The sequence below is a fragment of the Chiloscyllium plagiosum genome, chromosome 19, assembly GCF_004010195.1.
Source record: "Chiloscyllium plagiosum isolate BGI_BamShark_2017 chromosome 19, ASM401019v2, whole genome shotgun sequence".
NCBI lineage: Eukaryota > Metazoa > Chordata > Chondrichthyes > Orectolobiformes > Hemiscylliidae > Chiloscyllium > Chiloscyllium plagiosum.
In genome coordinates, this window is record NC_057728.1 from 46,260,252 (window position 1) to 46,278,273 (window position 18,022).

Genomic DNA, 18,022 nt, shown 5'->3' on the forward strand with positions numbered 1-18,022 from the left:
ACAGGCCTCCAGTCTGAAAAACAACCCTCCATTACCACCCTCTGTCTTCCACCTTTGAGCCAGTTCTGTATCCAAATGGCTCGTTCTCCCTGTATTCCGTGAGATCTAGCCTTGCTAATCAGTCTCCCATGGGAAACCTTGTCGAATGCCTTACTGAAGTCCATATAGATAACATCCACTGCTCTGCCCGCATCAATCCTCTTTGCTACTTCTTCAAAAAACTCAATCAAGTTCGTGAGACATGATTTCCCACACACATAGCCATGTTGACTATCCCTAATCAGTCCTTGCCTTTCCAAATACGTGTAAATCCTATCCCTCAGGATTCCCGCCAACAACTTGCCCACCACTGACATCAGGCTAACCGGTCTATAGTTCCCTGACTTTTCCTTACCACCTTTCTGAAGTAGTGGTACCATGTTAGCCAACCTCCAGTCTTCCAGCACCTCACCTGTGACTATCGATGATACAACTATCTCAGCAAGGGACCCAACAATCACTTCCCTAGTTTGCCACAGAGTCCTAAGGTACACCTGATCAGGTCTAGGGGATTTATCCACCTTTTATGCATTTCAAGACATCCAGCACTTCCTCCTCTATATTATGGACATTTTTCATGATGTGGTATGTCATTTCCATAAGATGCTAAGAAATAGGAACAGGATTAAGCCATTGAGCCCCTCGAACCTGCTTCATCATTCAATATGATCAGACCTGATCTGACACGCATTTCATATCCACTTTCCTGTGTTTTCCTCATAAGCCTTCATTCCCCACCTAATGAAGAATCTATCCATTTGGGATTGTGATTAGGAGAAATTTCTTCACTCAGGAATGGTGAACCTTTGGAATTCTCTGTCACACAAGACTATACAAAGTTAAAAAATTATACAACATCAGGTTATAGTCCAACAGGTTTATTTGGAAGCACTAGCTTTCAGAGCCCTGCTCCTTCATCACAACCACCTGACGAAGGAGCAGCACTGGTGTTGCGTCATTTATAACGTTGTACATCTCTGTCCAACACCGGCACCTCCAAATCACAAAAGACTGTGGAGTTGAAGTCTCTAAATATATTTAAGACAGAAGTTGGCTGATTTTGAGAAGCCAAAGGTACCAAGGGGTATGGGGATAGCATGGGAGCATGGTGTTTACATGGTCATGATGAATGGTGGAGCAGGTTGAATTGCCTACTCTGCTCCTATTTTCTATGTTTCTAAGATTCAAACAGCACTCTGGATGTTCTGGCTCTTCATAGACTGCAACAGTTGATGAAGGCAACTCATCGCCACTTCCTGAAACAAAATTAAGAATGTGTAATAAATACTTGCTTAGCCAGCAATGCCAACAACCATGAAAGAATAGAAACAATCTGTATCATAAAAGAAACTAGTATGGAAATGCTAATCAAACACGAACTGTGATCCCTGCTAAATAGCTCAACAAAAGAAACAATAACATGATGAAAAAGATAACCTTTCCAAGTATAATTATAATTGTCAGTATGGTTTTTTGATGCATGGAGTTGAAACACGAAGGTCACAATATTCTCCTCATTAAACAGATCTACAATAAGCAAATTAACAAATACCAAGTACAAAAATCATTTGGCCAAATCTATGTTTCTAGATGATCTTGAAGAAAAAGAAGCTGAAGTATGAGATTCATGCTGTTGCCAAATCTTCCAAAATCCTTTGCACATAACGAGATGAATGTCCAGTCAATGTCCTTAACAGTCACCAGTAATTTATCATTGAAAATGTGGAAATCTAGGTGTTGTACGCTCTCCGAAACATAATGTGAATTACTTGATTTACATCTTGATTCATTGATAAATGAACACTCTGGCAACATCAAAGCCTTCTTAGACATACAGAAGCCCTCATACTGAACTGCGTAACGTTCAATATGTGTTATAACAGTTATCACAACATTATCGATACATCCCCCACAATGAGCATCTCCTTTCTAGGATGGAATGCCTCCAGGAATCAACACAGCACTCTAAGTGCAGTCTGAACAGAGCTTCATATAACTGGAGCACAGCTTCTAACCCTTTGCTTTCCAGCTTCTTTGATAGGTAGGTTAATATTCCACCAGTCTTTTTAATTAATTAGTGCCTGCCTACTTTTTTTTAAATTATCTCTGTACACAGACCCCTAAATCTCTCTGCCACTCCACAGTTTCAGGCTCCTCATCATTTCAAATACGTTATTCTGTGAATGCTTAATGCATTTGTTTAAAATTCCTCTCTCAACTATTGTAACAAAGGACTTAATCTGTTGAGGTTTAATGCAATCAATGACTTGAGTAAACTAGCAGAGAAGGGAATTTGATATGAATGCATTATGCATTTGCATGATAACATAGTTATCAGACCTTTTCAGGGTTATACCTCTGAATTTTGATGGTTGACGCACAAATATTAATGGCTCCTTAGAGAGTTTCTTGGCTCTAATTGTTTGTAACAATATAGAATCCGTGGGCGTGCTTTGAACAACTAACTGTCTGCTGCTTGCTCAGAATCATAAAATTTTATGAAGGAGGTCATTCCGCGAATAGAGTTTTTGCCAGATTTCTGAAAATGCTATCCGCTTCCTTCTATATTCTGCTTCTGTTTCTCACCACATTGTTTTAAGTGCCTTTAAAACATACACCCACTTGGAATGCTATGGACCCTGCTTTCATCCCTATTTCTGGTGGGCAATTCCAATTCAGAGCAACCTTCTGTTTATCCATTTTCCAGTAAAACGAACTCCAATTTTTACTCCTTGTGGGAACTTGAATTGTTTGCAGCAAATTCTTTACAGATCTTTCATCGCTTAATCTGCATTTTATTCTGGGCTTTGTTACAATCAGATGAAATGGGATGATTTGATCTCCTTGATTCAACTTCCTCAGTTGGTCACTAAAAGGTTTTGTTGTTTTTTTTGGCACAATGCTTTACCTCTCCCCAATTACAAAAATTGTAGGTAACTATTCTTGCTCCAATCAAAAAGGAAACAATCCATTGTGTCACTCTCCAGTACTTCGTATTTTTCAATATCTTCCTAAGACCTTGATAGGTTTTAATGGGTAAAAACCTGGCTGTGGACTACAACAGGGGCAATCCATTTTTTTCAAAAAGTTCTCCTGATCTGTTAGAATTCTCTGTCATTTTTTTACAGAGGAACCTCGATTATCCGACATTTGATTATCCGAAGTTCGGATTATCTGAACAAGATCGCAAGGTCCAGATGCTTGGCTAAACTCTTATCTGGCATTTGATTATTCGAACATTGAATTATCCGAACAAAATACTCCCCGCCTGTGTCGTTCGGATAATTGAGGTTCCTCTGTATATAGATACTGGGATTTAAATCCCCTAATTTACATAACGAATTTCAGATTTATGACTTTGTTCCAGCAATATTTGTAATTGAGAAGTCTAATCCCTATGTGAAAACAGTTGAAGATGTCTTTGTGGACTATATATTAGAGTTGATGAATTTTAATGTTCAGATAATTAGCTTTTTCATAAACTTTTCCATATGCCATTGTCAGTCTTAGTCATTAAACATTTCTTTGTATATTCCTGTGTGTTCCTATTTTCAAGTGAGGTCATTTGTGCAGCCATTTCAAAATGAACCAATTTAATTGTTTTTCTCTCAACCCCAAAGTCCAGGCTTTTGAATTATTTGGTGAGAATTTAAAGATTACTAGTTTGTACATTTTGCTAAATTAGAGATATGACCCTAAAAAAAAGACCAAGTCTAAATGTTAGTTATGTAGAGGCTCTGTGTAGCCTCAGTTTAACTGGGAACTTTGTTTACAAATTAAAAGATTTGTAACAACATGCCCTGCAATATATTATTCACATGTCTTCTGTAGCATTTAATTCCCTTGGATGCAGTCCTTTATACCAATATGGCAGTTATTAACTAAAGCTTTGTGATAAGGCAGTGTTAATAGGCCTTGCTGCATTCAATCACCTAAAGGGAAATAAATTTTCCACATTGTGCCACACCAACTCCCATCCCAGCTTTTCCCAATCAATTAGCCTCAAAACAATACTTTATTCACCTGCTGTTGTATCAACCTTCAAATTCAGGGACGTTAAACACAAAGCCATTATATTTGAGTCTGCCAGTTGGGGTAGAACTTGGAAATACCAAATCTCTGCTCTCTTTTTTTCGTGCATCAATCGAGGCATTGGATTTGGGATGCGTGATGGATAGGATTTAATAGCTTCTTCCACTGAAACAACATTGATTTCTTGCCCATTTTCCAAACTGTAAATGAGACCCACATGTGGAACAGTAAATTCAGTCCAATTATGATACAATGTAAATAAATTAATCGATAGCTGTCACGATTATGATGAGGTCAGCCAGCTGGACCTCATAGAATATGAGTTCCCTGATTAGGGCTATTAATCTGGTCCAATCAGTAAGCCAATGCTGACAGATAGTGTCAGATGTCATGTGTCTCTGAGAGCTGACTCTGAGGGAGCTGGATCAGTGTCAAGGACTCTCCACATGTAAATAAAGGGTGACTTGGTGAGAGTATACTGGCCTCATAGAGTTATTTTAGTGGCAATGAGAAAAAAGCACACTCATGAAAAAATCAGTTCACAACAGTCATCTTTGAGTTGGAGTCAGCATTTCTCGAATCATTGAGAAGCTTGACTTATTCAATCCTGCTGTCGAAGATTGGGCCCAGTATGTGGAAAGAATACGTTACTTTTTCTGGGCAAATGATATTGTGGCAGATGGAAAGCAATGGGTAAATCTCCTGACAGCTTGTGGGCCCACAGCTTTTTTGGTTATTCTGAGCCTGACTTTCCCTGAGGAACCAGATACTAAAATCTTTCAAACATTGATGGATTTAGTTAAGCAATATTATGACCCAAACCTCCTCGAATTCGGAGATGCTGTCAGTTTTACTCGGCAATTAAAGAACCAGGGGAATCCGCATCGGGACTTTTGACTAGGTTAAGATGACTGGCAGAGACATATGACTTTGGGTTAACCCTTAATGAAATGCTGAGAGGCCAATTGGTATGTGGGATTGATGACAATAATAATGCAAAAGCACCTACTAGCTGAAGCCCAACTGGTCTTCAGACAGGCACTACAACTATGTCATAATTAGAATATGTGGCAAATGGTACATTGAGTTATAGGGTATCCCAATGGAAGTGGACACCCTCGCCAGTCTGACTGAGCTTGGGGAACACCACTTGATTGAAGACAATCGCATAGCCTCACTCAGGACATATCCTGAACAGAGGGGCTCTAGGTCAGCCCACAGCAAAACAAAGGCCAAGTCTCAGCCAAACAGTTAAAATTTTCTTCGAAATCTGGTCTGGCAAGCCATTGTAGTTGCTGCTGGTATATGGATTTGAGTTGGCAAAACAGTCCCACTAAACCTAAATGGAGTAAGAGAACTCATAGGCTGGTATCCAGGACAGTGCACACACTGGAATGTCGGCCTACATCCAGTTTCGAACAGTGAAATTGCTTAGCAACATCCAAATGAGAACCAATCAAAATAAACATCTGGTTAAATGGTCATCCAATTCTAATGGAGGTAAATACCAGCATTTCAGTGATTGCAGAACAAGTCTTTAATGAATTCACTCTGGACTCCAGCACATAAGTTTGCACAAGACCTTGGCCAGACTGAGATTCTTTACTGAGTAAGGGTACAACTTCAGTTCTGGTCTCTTATTAGAAGCACCTGGTTCAGTCACCCTGATTACTGGGGCAAAATTGGTTGAGAAAGATTCACTGAGATCGGCTCAACATATTTCAGTTGGAAAATAGCTGTCTGAGTGAAGTCCTATTTAATAGCCAGAGGTCTTTCAGGAAGATCTAGAGACTATCAAAGGAACCAAGGCCACCTTGCATGTTGACCAGGAAGCACAATTGCACAATTGTGCAAGGCCTACCCAGTACCTTTTGCCTTGCAGGCAATAGTAGAGACACAATTCAGAAGGCCAGAATTCTCACTCCGAGTGTGGCCATTGCGCGTTTTTAATTTCCAGTACGATAGAAGTTGTGGTACAGCAGTGAGCACCCTTCAGCCAGCCTGAAAATGAGCCCCAAAACATTCAATCCCCTTCCTGGTAGTCCTTCCAATAAACCCCAGAGGCTTGACTCCCCAGGTCCCCACCTAAGTCATTGACATGAGCCTGCATTTGCGCACTTACCCATCCAGCCTTGGCATATGAAATGTGAAGTGTGGTCATACACTGTCCTGCTTGAAGCCAGGATGCTCCTGATGTCCCCTCCATTCCCATCCCTGGTTTACTATGTCACCCTTTGCAAATACTGTTGCCTCCCATTCACCTTTGTTATCTGCCCCTAACCCCCAGCCTGCAACCCCTAGTCTTGAAGAACAACTTGCCAAATCTCCTTACTTCAGCATCAGCTAAGTCCAAATAAATGAAATGATTTTATCCCACTTGTAAACTGGACGATGTGACCCCTCTTTGAAAATTCTCTGGTTGATAGGTCTCCATCCAAGGTCAGTGTTGCTGTTGCATCCTGTGCCTTTTCCTTATGAAAATTTCCTTTGTTTAAACATTCAAGAAATATATGAATGGATCCACATATTCTTTCAAAAAAACAAGATTTTGACCACATTGTTTCATAAAAAATGCATCAATGTATGGTATTATTCCAAAGCTATTACCATAATTATATTAACCAGTCAATATTCCTAATTTTCAGTCGAGAGATAACAATTATAATTTAATATAGATAAAAAGTAATACAAGTCGGCAAATGCAAATTCATTGACGTGTCCTTGACAATTGAGTTATCCATTATCTGATTTTTTTTAAAATGTTTTTTTTCAACTAACTTTGCCTAAATAGAATATTGTAAAGATTCATTACCTCAGCAACTGATGGAGCAGATATACTGGAGGACTGTCAAGTCACAGATACCCTTCAGCATCTTCTCCCTGAGGATTGGATCACTGCTATAAGTTTGAATATAATAAATCACTTAGATTTTGTGCCAATTCTGGAGGCAAATTGGGCTAGAAATTGGTCTTCTTCATTTTTGTGGGCTTAGGGAGAATTCACAATTTCTGAGTTGCCCACTATCCATTATCCCAGAAATATGCAGCACACAAATTTGGTACTGCCTTCTCATTTGCTTGATTGTAACATTTGTTCACACTGGGCCCAAGCTGCTGGCTGAGTGTGACGGCAGGGAGCTGAGCATCAAATCCTAATAATAATGTTGCTTCCAGTCCACTCTCCTTAAAGGCAGGCTGTTTCTTTTAAAGAGGAAATGGTGATTGTTGTCACCATAAAGCTGGAACATTTGGGGAAACAGCCAGCTCCTATGTTTTCACTGGCTGTGGCCTCATAGTGATGGGAACAAGGAAAGAAGCCATGAACTGTGGACGTCCACAAGATCCTCAAACATCATCCCTGGAAGGGATTGGGAACAAGGTCAATTCCCAAATTCTAGTTGCAAAGAATTGGCAACAATGCAAGAACCTGAAAGACCCCATACAGGTGGCCAAGTGAATGCATCCTCACATGCATCCCCCACCCACCATAGGACTGACATGGCACACTGCTCAATGCACCACAGCTCCTTTATGCAGCTGCAGTCCCTCACACCTAACCCCCAGGTGTTGTATCTTACCCCCACCCTCATTCTACTGAAGCAAGTCTCAAACCCAGCTCCAATTGTCTCAAAATATCTCCAACTATTCAATGGTGGCAGACACACAGACTCAAACAAGGCAACATATTTACTGACATTCAGCCCTTTTACATAGTATGCCCTAGAAGGGAGCAAAGCATTTCTGTTTGGGAGCAAAGAACATGAGTCCTGTGGAGGGGATGCATATGGCATCAATCATGGCAGAGCCTGTGACAAATAGAATTACTGAGAACATTAAGAATGATAGTCCATCCACGCTTTCTCTCTTCTCAAATCTCAACTCATTCTCATCCCGCTTTTTGGCATGATGGGCTAACTGCAGGTGATAATGTAAAGATAACAATCAAACCCCTGCTTCCCTACCCTGACCATCCCCTCGTTTTTTTTTGTTGCCTTCAGACATTCACTCACAGCTATCACAGGAGGAGAAGAGATTCCATTTAGAAACAGGTTCAATCATTTGATTAGTCATTGCCATTCACCAGCTGGGAAATTGCTGCTATAGGAAACTTACAGACAGGTTTGGCATTGGTTTGAAAGAATCTATATGCACGAGTCATTAGCATGTATGGGCTGCATGCATAGTTTGTGTGCCAGTTTATCACAGGGCTCTGTTTCAGGGAACTCATCTGTAGACCTCAATGAGTGTAACATGTAGGGGAATGATACACTGAGATAATGAATGCATTGGCAGCCCTGTCAGACAGTTTCTTGTCACTGTCAAGGAGTTTGGGGAAGTCCAACTTGGCAGAAGGTCTTGCACTCTCTCCAGCCTCTGTTGCCTTGTGTTACTGCAAACCCAGATGTACTGCCATTACTACCCTCGGTATGACGCAGCCTTAGTCAGAACAAATCAGAAAGCCATGCAAGAGTGCAGCTGCTGTTCTCCTTGCCAAGTATAGCAACTCATCCCTGCTAAACCTCACAATAAGGGAAAATCAGCAGCTTTGCCATAGACAAAATTATTCTAAATTACCTCACCTGCAAATTGGTTTCTAACCTTTTCGATAAGACGAGGGCTGAGTCCCACTTGAAGATCGATGAACACATGTTCTTTGTTGACTGAACTTCTGCAGTCACAGTTTGCAAAGACGAGCGTTGAATCAATGGACAGGGATAAGTCACATTGTGACATCTCCAGTTTTCTGCAGCTTCCACCTCAGTTAGAAGCTGCCCGCACGCCTGGCTTTCCCAACACACAGCAAGGAACAAGCTGGAGGCACAGGCTAGCATACCCCCTCCCACCATTTCATCCTTGCCTTGGATCAGAATTTTCATTTTGCATTTCGCTCCAAGCTGATAATTAGGAAGCTTGACAGCAAAACTTTGAGATTGCTGACTTGTATGTTTTGCAAATTATTTAAAATTGCCACTTTGAACATCGTTTCAAAGTTTAAACAATCTCTAAATGGATGTGAGGCTTAGAGGTAGTGTTCGGACATCTAAATTAAAAGGTGAGGAGTTTGATTCCCACTTCAACCCAGTGAAGGGAGATTAGAAAATAATGTCTAACTACTCATTTGATGTCCAGTAGCGAACTTAGGTTAGAACTGAGAGACCCATCTTTCAATGGAAGCAGTCTTGTAACTGACCCAAAAGAAAAACAAAGAACTGAAGGTGCTGGAAGTCTGAAATTAAAAGAAAGAAAAAAATCGCTGGAGAAACTCAGCAGGTCTGGCAGAACTGAACTAGTTCTGAAGAATGGACACTGGATCCAAAATATTAATTCTGCTTTCTCTCTGCAGTTGCTTCTGCTTCAGAAAATTTCTGCTTTTGTTACTGAGTCTAAAGTATTGGCTCTGAGTCCTAATTCAAACAGAAACTAAAAATGGGGATTGTACTACTGATCCTTGACTATCAGATCAATCTCCACCAGCGATACTTCTGACTGCTGGATGAAAGTAGTCCTGCTTCTCCCTGCCCTCTTGTAAAGGGCATGTTATTGTCTTGGCTGTAGGCACTAAATGAATAGCACAAGGAAGTCAATGGGAAATCACCTTAGCTACTTTTCATGCATAAATCCATATGTAATTGACATGTGCAGAAATTACATAAATCCCAATAACTTGCCAATTGTTGTCACTGTCAGGCATATCCAGGTAAACTAAACGGTTGTTATGATGTTGTATACTACTTTACAAATCTAATTTTGTCCTTAGCACAGTACAGAACCGAAATATAATCATTAGGAAATGCATCATGAAATAGCTGGAAGGCTTGAAGTTAATGTTGAGAAAAAGAAGGATAGAGAAGCTTTGTTGCTGGATAAGAAGTTAAATTTAAACCCTATGGTTGATAACAGTGAGAAAAAATGAACCAGATCAGACACCACAAACATGCTGGGCACCCCAAGAGGCTTCTCTTCATCAATAATCTAATGTTAGGGTAAAACCCAATATCAGGATACAACCCAAAGTCAGGGTAAAACCCTATGTTGTACTTAACACGTGCCTCTAAATATTTGAAAGTAGCAAATTTATCGTGCCAGTTTTACCACCTTCCTCCTTAAAAACACAGTAGAATTTTTCTTCCAGGGCTTATAAAGAAACCTTAGACATCATCTATGTAGTGACTGTAACAAGATCAGTCAGCTGGACCTTATAGAATATGAGTTTTCTGCTTGGGACAGTTCATCTGGTTTGATCAGGGAGCCCTGGCTGACAAAGTAAAAGCGAGAGTGTCAAAGATACTGACAGTCTGGGCCCTGACTCTGAAGAGGCAGTGCTTAAGTCAAGGACTGTTCATGTGTAAACAAAGGGGGACTTGGCTATGGGATGCCAGCCTCTGTCGAGTTATTTCACTCTATCCTAGGATTCCTCACAATACTACATCGGGCTCTCTTCCCAGGCCACAACATGTGTTCCTGTCACTACCTCGGGGACCCCAGCAGCAGCATCCTGTGCCTGACTATCACTGCACTGCTTTTCCATTGAGATTTAAAATCAAACCTCTTGAGTAAGATTTCGTAGAGCAGATGCATAATGTTCTGAAAACTCAATGATGCATTGTCTATTTTTCAGGCGGAAAATGGCCAGCTAAGCAATCAATAAAGCAGGTCAGGCATGCACACACATTACACACCTGAAGCACACTGCCTCCATATTGGTGAGATTAGAAATAGAGGTACCAAGAGCTGATATCTGAAACAGAACATGGGCATATGCAAATTTGAAGCTGAATGCCTGTTTGAGGCTTTCCGCTTACACGGCTGAAATCAGTCTGCGTTAGGTCATTTGTATCTAACAAATGTTGATGTTCACCCTTTATGTGTGCAAGTAAGTATAACCACATTAAACTGCACTAATTCAATATTGTTTCATCCCCACTTTAGTACCATTTTTCAATAGCAAGTAGCGTGACAGAAGTAGTTTTGAAAATATTATTTCACATTCTAAAACTTCAGTGATTTATACAAACACACACTGTGGTGGTGGCTGTTACTCCACTGATTTTGTTTAATATCTACACATTAGTTTTCTAATAATTCAATCCATAGTAATAATAATCCATTGAATTATTCATTACAGCTTTTATTACACTGCACATCTGTGTTGTGAATACTAATATAATGAAGTTTAAAATATAGAGGACTAGAAGCTCTGTTTCAATGGATTTAGAAAGATCACAGCTTTCTGGTTCTAAACGTGGGCTGTATCGATACAGAGAACATCAGGAAGCAGTTTACAACTGTTCCCATTTCCCAACATACAGTGAGTTTCACAAACTAGCAGCTTTATGTCAAAAAAAAATTATACTCTATCACACAACCTATTGTATGTGACCCTGTCAAATGCCTTTTATAAATCATGCCGGTTAAGAGAAATGCCAGTTGTAACAATCAGAAACATTCCTTGCTCTGGGCTTCAACACTGCAGTCTAAAAGTTGAATGACCTTGCTGTATTCTTTGCCAGAATGTTTGCCACCTACCTCATTCCTTCAAGCTGTCAGGCTGTTTGCTCAAGATATTTTCAACTTTGCAGCTCAGCTGACACATCACTTATGAGCATGAATGTATCAGTGGATGTCTCGCTGAAATAGCTCAACCCAATCACAATCCACCATGTGAAACATGCTGGTGTAAATTGGGTACTGTGCACTACTGCCTGTAAAAGCTCTGTGTTCTGATTAGGCTCAAGATTACATATTCTCTGCCTAGTTCACCACAGAGAGGTTCACAGCAATTCAAGAATTCTAAATAAAGTGACACATACTGTGGCACCTTGGATGGAATCTACTCCCCGAGGATGGCAGTTTAATGCTCCACTGCACAAGGAGCACTAACAGATGAACAGCAAAAACCCGAGATAAATTGTGGACAGCTATATTTGAGTGGTTCTGTTCCAGAGTTTCTTATCTGCAGACAACGAGCTTGTTTCACCTTCCTGGAGATAAAAGCAAATGGCAAGCTGCTTCACTGAGTTCCCATCAGGTGATTGCTGGCTTTCTTGATAAAGAATGAAAAAGACCCTTTATTATTTAAGTGAATATGACAAACAGCAAATCAAGCTGTAAAACTGTCTTCTGAAGCAGAATTCATCTGCCTATTATACAGCTAGCAAGCTGCTTTCTGCACGTTAAGATTCCTGACAGTGTTCTACTTTGTCTTGTGAGCAGTAATGAAATAATCATTGCTAATCCAAAGATGATACAGACACTTGAGAAAGCTTTTTAACGGGGTTATTTCTTTCAAAAGTCTTCTGACAAAATCATTGTCAAAAGAGAAGCATATCAGCAGTGCCAATTTCTTTTGTTTTTAAATAATTAATGTATTGCCTATTAAAAATATTCTAACAAAGCATTTCTTGGGAACAAGTAGTAAAACACAATCAGAGGTGTCAATGAGTATCCACTCAATAAGGCAATGAAGTCTATTGTTCTTAATTTTCTAAGTCAATGCAACATTTGCTATTTGTTTGGTCTGAGATTTATTTAATAAATTGTTATGGTTTGAATTGTTTTTTACAAATGTAGGCATTATTTCTTGCCTGGTTCCTGCCTCACCATGGAATAATCTCAAATACTATGTCTGAAATAATTAAAAAATTACTGGATTAGAAGAACAAGCTAATACCTTAGGGAACAGAGTCCTGTACTTAGGAAGAAAACGCACAAATAAATGGCACTGGGCATTGACAGATCTTGGCTAGGTTGCTGTTTATATCTTTGAGTGTGACCTTTCACAGACGACTGCTGAGACCACATTCCCCAAATCAGTTCCATTGTTGGCACATTTTATTCTTTAGAAAGAACCAAAGCTTTTTTAAAAATTTGAGTATGAGCCTTATCAACATCCTCTCTTATGTCCCCTATCGCCTATGTCTTAACCCGTTCACTGCCAGCACAAAAAATCAAAACTATTACCGTCCAGTCGAATGAATTGCTGTAATTCCAGGTTTTAAATAAAAAGCTTTGCAAGGCTTTACTCATCCAAATGTAACAATGATGGCTGATATTTGATTGTTACTGACTATCATTTTAACATAAAATAAAAGCAGATATGACTCAGTAAGATGAGGTCTGGAAAGGAATATAGCAAAGGAATCAACACAATCAAGAATCAGTCCAGTACAGACTAAGGACAAAGTATGACCCATCTGTTAATTGTATGAATGTAATCTACTGTACTGTCTGGTAATTGAGACAAATCATCATTAGTCAGGAATTGTGACATTCTTGCTGTAAACCCAGGGCTCAATTCTTCTATTATGTTACTTTCTTTTTTCTGACTATTCAGCTCAATATGTGCAATGGCTAGCCATACAATTTTCCTGACAAAGTGTCATCTAGTCAAGCTTTAAATGTAGAGTTAACAAACAACATGCAGCTGCTGTGGATTTGACAACTCAAATTACAAAATTATAATGAAGACGAATAACACTGTAGTCAAGGCCACACACATTTCATTTTGAGGCGAAATTACAAACTGATGAAATGCTGTGCTGTTGCTAAGCAGCCATCAGCAGGTAGAGAAACAACTCTCCTCCATATTCTTCCTCGTATACTATTTTAAGACAAAGAGTCATATAGAGTCATAGAGTCATAGAGGCGTACAACACGGTCCAACCCGTCTATGCTGACCAGATAAACTAATCTAAACTTGGCACATATTTCTCCAAACCCTTCCTGTTCATATATCTATCCAGATGCCTTTTAAATGTTGCAGTTGTATTAGTCTCCACCATTTCCTCTGGCAGCCCATTCCACACACGCAATATCTAATCATATCCTGGAAAACTTTCAGCTATGCCATTTTAGGGTTCATAGACAATGTCAAGTATTATTGTGAGTTGAAAGCTTGTTTATTTTGAGTCACAATCAACAACAATTTGCATTTATATAGTGTCTTTAGACTAGAAAAGAAAAAGTATTAAGGTCCTTCGCACTAAGTATCTGCCCAATAGTGGTTACAAAACCAAAGAACAAGGTGGTAAGTAAGGGGGAGAGATGCAACAAAAAGCTTGGTCAAAGAAATGGGTTTTCAGGATGATACGAGAGAAAACGTGAAGATAGGGCAACTCCAAAGGCACTTCTATATTTTCATATCTTGACAGCTGAAGGTATGACTGTCAATAGTGGGGCAAAGACAATGTGCTGCATGCAAGAGGCCAGAATTGGAGGAAGGCAGTGATCTGGGAGGGCTGCACAGAGGTAGGGATTTGCAATATCTAGAAATTTTAAAGACAAAGGTGAGGATTTCATAGAATCATCGAATCCCTACAACATGGAAGCAGGCCATTCAGCCCACCGAGTCCACACCTCCCCTCTGAAGAGCATTCCATCCAACCTCCCGTCCACCGCCCCTGGCTCCTATCCCTGTAACTCTGCTTTCTTTATGGCTAATCCACCTAGCCTGCTATGGGAAATTTAGCATGGTCAATCCATCTAACCTGCGCATCTTTGGACTGTAGGAGAAAACCCACGCAGACACCAGAGAATGTGTAAACTCCACACAGAAAATCAACAGATGATGGAATTTAAAATGATGCATTCGTAGTCTGATGGCCAAAGGTATATCAGTGACCACAACAGTAATGGGTGAGTCAAACTTAGTGTGTAATAAGATGCAAACAAGAGAGGATTTGAACAAGCTGCAGCTGACAATGGACATAAGATTGCAGGAAAGACAAGAAAGCAAAGGGAGAGTTGAATCTAGAAGTGACTAAAGAATGGATAAGGGTTTCGCGTGTGTGAGGGATAAAAATGACTGATTTTTTTGTGAAACTGGAAGGAGATAGTCTTTGTGTAGGGTAAACAAGGGGTTGGGAATTATAGTCTGGAGTCAGGTATTCAGCAAAACTATGAACAATCTGATTCAGTCTAAGGCAGTGGTCCAAGACTGGAATGCGATTGATGGCACATGAACTAACTATGAGAGGCTGGGTAAGGAAGTGGTTTTGACTGAGTGACTTATTAGAGGAAATTGCACTTCATCTTGGACTGACTGCTGAACAAACTGAATTTCAATCCAGAACCAGCAAAGGGACAGGTATAGCTCGGTGAAAGCACTGTACACACCAAACATTTTGGATGATGTTACCCAGGGAAACATCTTAAGGAAGAGTAGGAGAGGACCAAGAATAGATCCTGGTGTCTCCAGGGGTAGTGGTATGGGACAGGATAAGCAGTCATTGCCTGGATAGTTGCTCTAACTGACTACACTGTATGAAAGTCCACATGAATGTTTGAGTAGGATATAATGCATTGTGATCACAGAAGACGCCATTTATAAAGTCATAGAGTCCTGCAGCGTGGAGACAGGCCCTTTGGCCCAAACTGGTCCCTGCCAACCAAAATGTCCATCAAATGCTAACCCCATTTCCTTGCACTTCGCCTATATCCTTCCAAACCTTTCCTATCCATATATTTGTCCAAATGCCTTTTAAATGTTATTAATGTACCCTCCTCAACCACTTCACTGGCAGCTCATTCCATATGCGTACCACCATCTGTGTAAAAAAAAAGTTGCCCTCCGGTTCGTTTTTATTCTTTCTCCTTTGACCTTAAACTGATGTCCTCTAGTCCTTGCTTCCCCAACCCTGGGCAAAAAAGATTGAGTGCATCCACTCTATCCAAGCCGCTCGTGATCTTTTACCCTTCCATAAGATTTCCCCCTCAGTCTCCTACACTCTAAAGAAAAAAGTTCTAGCTTATCCAAATTCTCCTTCTCACTCAGATTGTAGAGTCCAGGCAACATCCTTGTAAATTTCTTCTGCACTCTTTCCAGTTTAATAACATCCTTCCCAAAGCAAGGTGCCAAAACTGAACACAATACTGCATGTGAGGCCTCACCAGTATCCTATAACTGCAACATAACTTCCCAATTTTTGTATTCAATGCTCTGACTGATGAAGGCCAGTGTGCCAAAAGCCTTCTTCACTGCCCTGTCTACCTGTGACTTCACTATCAGAGAACCATGCACATGAACCCCAAGGCCCCTCTGTTCCACTACACTGCTTAAGGCCCTACAATTTGCCACGAAACTCCTACCTTGATTCGACTTTCCAAAATGCAAGACCTCACACTTATCTATATTAAACATCCTAGGGTGGCACGGTGGTGCAGTAGTTAGCACTGCTGCCTCACAGCACCAGGGTCCCAGGTTCGATTCCAGCCTCGGACGACTGTCTGTGTGGAGTTTGCACCTTCTCCCTGTGTCTGTGTGGGTTTCCTCCAGGTGCACTGGTTTCCTCCCACAGTCCAAAGATATGCAGGTCAGGTGAATTGGCCGTGCTAAATTGCCCATAGTGATAGGTGTATTAGTCAGAGGGAAATGGGTCTGGTTGGGTTACTCTTCGGAGAGTCGGTGTGGACTGGTTGGGCCGAAGGGCCTGTTTCCACATTGTAGGGAATTTAATCTAAACTCCATTTGTCATTTCTCAGTCCACTTCCCTGACTGATCAAGGTCTTGCTGCAATTTCTGATAACCTTCCTCACTGTCCATCATACCACCCATTTTAGTGTCATCTGCAAACTTACTATACATACTTTGTACCTTCTCTTCCAAATCATTGATATAGATAACAATCAACAATGGGCCCAGCACCAACCCCTGAGGTGCTCCACTAGTCACAGGCCTCCAGTTCAACAAGCAGCCTTCCATGACCCACTGCTTCCCACCATTAAGTCAGGTGTGTATCCAATTTGCCAGCTCCCCCTGGATTCCATGCATTCTAACTTTCCAGAGCAGCCTACCTTATCAAAGGTAGGCTGCTCATTCCTGAAGAAGGGCTTATGCCCGAAACGTCGATTCTCCTGTTCCCTGGATGCTGCCTGACCTGCTGCGCTTTTCCAGCAACACATTTTCAGCTCTAATCTCCAGCATCTGCAGACCTCACTTTCTCCTACCTTATCAAAGGCCTTGCTGAAATCCATATAGACTACACCTACCACCCTGCCCTTGTCAACCTTTCTGATCACTTCATCAAAGAATTCTAACAAATTTGTGAGGCATGATTTCGCACACACAAAGGCATGCTGACTACTCCTAATCAAACCCTGTTTTTCTAGATGCATGTATATCTTATCTCTCAGAATCTCCTCAAGCAACTTAACTATACCACAGTTAGGCATACTGGTTTATAGTTCCAATGTGTTTCTTTGCAGCCCTTCTTGAATAAGAACACAATATTCACTACTCTCCAGTCTTCTGGGACTTCACCTGTGGCTAACGATTTTGCAAAAATATCAGTTAGGGCCCCTGCAATTTCTTCTCTTGCCTCTTGTAGTATTCTTAGATATATCTGGTCAGGACCAGGAGATTTATCAACCTTCATACATTCTAATACATCCAACACCTCCTCTATTGTGATATGGACTGTCTCCAAGATATCACCACTATGATCCCCAAGCCCCTGAGTCTTCATGTCTTTCTTCATGATAAACACAGAAGAAATATTCATTGAGGGCCTCACCCATCTCCTGCGGTTCTACATATAAATGTCCACTTTGGTCCTTGAGGTGTTCTATTCTTTTTCTAGTTATTCTTTTTCCTTTAATATACCTAAATAACCTCTTTGGATTCACCCTAATCTTCTCAGCCAAAGATACCTTGTGTCCCTTTTTCACCTTCCTGATTACCTTCTTCAGTAAACTCCTGTATCCCCTCTATAACTCCAAGAATTCCTTTGATCCCAGCTACCTGTATCTGAGCCATATCTCCTTCTTTTTTCTTGTCAAAGCCTCAATATCTCTTGTCATCCAGGGTTCCCAATTTCTGTCAACTTTGCCTTTCACGCTCACAGGAACATATCAACTTTGAACTCTAGCTATCTCACTTTTAAAGGCCTACCATTTGCCAGAAGTACTTTTGCCTGCACACAAACTACTTCAGTCAACCCTTGAAAGCTCCTGT

The 18,022-nt window shown here is 40.6% G+C and overlaps 1 protein-coding gene across 9 annotated transcripts in view; it reads right to left on the minus strand.

The window, feature by feature from the left end:
• The window catches only part of mgat4c (mgat4 family member C), a 429,982-nt gene that overhangs the window by 358,383 nt on the left and 53,577 nt on the right, over positions 1–18,022 (minus strand). The window contains exons 1-2 of one of the 9 annotated variants that reach the window (XR_006314546.1): positions 11,599–11,737; positions 913–1,295 (exon numbers count right to left, since the gene is read on the minus strand). The exons of 6 other annotated variants lie outside the window; for them this stretch is intronic. The gene's annotated coding sequence lies outside the window, so the exon portion shown is untranslated. Of the gene's footprint in view, positions 1–912; positions 1,296–11,598; positions 11,738–18,022 lie in introns of those variants that run through there. 2 more of the 9 variants (XM_043709710.1, XR_006314544.1) reach the window with 2 other exon arrangements.